Source organism: Phalaenopsis equestris, unplaced genomic scaffold, assembly GCF_001263595.1.
Source record: "Phalaenopsis equestris unplaced genomic scaffold, ASM126359v1 Scaffold000105, whole genome shotgun sequence".
Classification (NCBI taxonomy): Eukaryota; Viridiplantae; Streptophyta; class Magnoliopsida; order Asparagales; family Orchidaceae; genus Phalaenopsis; species Phalaenopsis equestris.
In genome coordinates this window covers 1049913-1051194 of record NW_018164547.1, presented here as the reverse complement: position 1 = coordinate 1051194, position 1282 = coordinate 1049913, and positions in this window count along the sequence as shown.

Genomic DNA, 1282 nt, shown 5'->3' with positions numbered 1-1282 from the left:
CATTTGAATTATTTATTAAATTATCAAAATTCATAGTGTCTGCCACAAATCAAATTATTGAAATTTAAAAAAAATAAAAATAATTGTTAAAATTATATTTTGAATTTGAATATGTTAATGAGAATATAAAAAAGTAGAGGTGTGAGGATGTTAAATTTGTAAATAATTAAAAATTGGATGTTACCAAAACAAATATGCTGAATATGGCGATAATTCCAAGGATACTTCATAAGCATTTATCAGAGATTATACCCCTCCAGGTGAAGCAATTAAGTATTAAAGGTGAATCTTATCTAATGTAAGGAACCCCCTAGCCATGCTTGTAGGCATATAAAATGTCATTAAGAAATAACTGGCAGAACTTCCAATTTTAAGGTGAGTGTGATAGAAAAATTCATCCATAGGAGCTCATCTCCAAGAGCAGAATAGTTTATTTGCTGCTTCAGGAAGGAATGCCCCTAAGCATCCATTGTAGTATAAGAAACAGGTCCATTAGCATTAGAGCCGGGTACAGGGAAGACAACTATTCTCCAAGGGTGGGTTGATCTCCTCGATCTTTGGATCTTCGGCGAAGTAGTGTAGGGTGAATTGTAATCGTTTGATGTCAAGTAGAACGAAGAAGATGGGCCCTGGACTTTGGGCAAACAGGCTGAGTTCGAATCAAGACAATAACCCTTCTCCAGCGTGGCGGACTGGAGTGGCAGTTCATCGAGCGTCTTGTAGGCCTGCTGCAGAATCCTCGGTGTTTACCTTATCCTTTTTCTCTTGGCAGCTATATCTTTGGTTCTCGAAGCATGTCATCGAAAAGATTTTCTCTGTAAAGTTTCCTGATAAAAACGATTTCCTGATAAAAACATCGTGTAGCTCTCTTTTTGTATCATTCACTCGGAAGTGCATAATTTCCTTACGCACAACATTTTCGATATTTTTCCTGATAATATCATAAGTAGGATTTCAGTAATAATTTTGTAATGAAAATCTCCAAAGCCTCCTGCTCCGATTGATTTTTTGAAGGCTTCAAGATGACTGGAGGCTCTCTTAGTTGGATCATGGAGAGTGAATCTTTCACATTTTGAGAAGGAACAGTAACAGACTTTTTGGATGAGATTTCTTTTGCTGGTGCACGGTTCTCACTAACACAAAAAATGGACGAAATGCCTCAAATGCGTCCACTTCCGCTTGAACTTCCAGCTGAACCCGGTCTGTCCGAATCTGAAAGGGGTCGCACTCCCGGAGCCTGATAATGGAGAACTCCATTTGCTCCAGCTCTAGCAAGGATGGC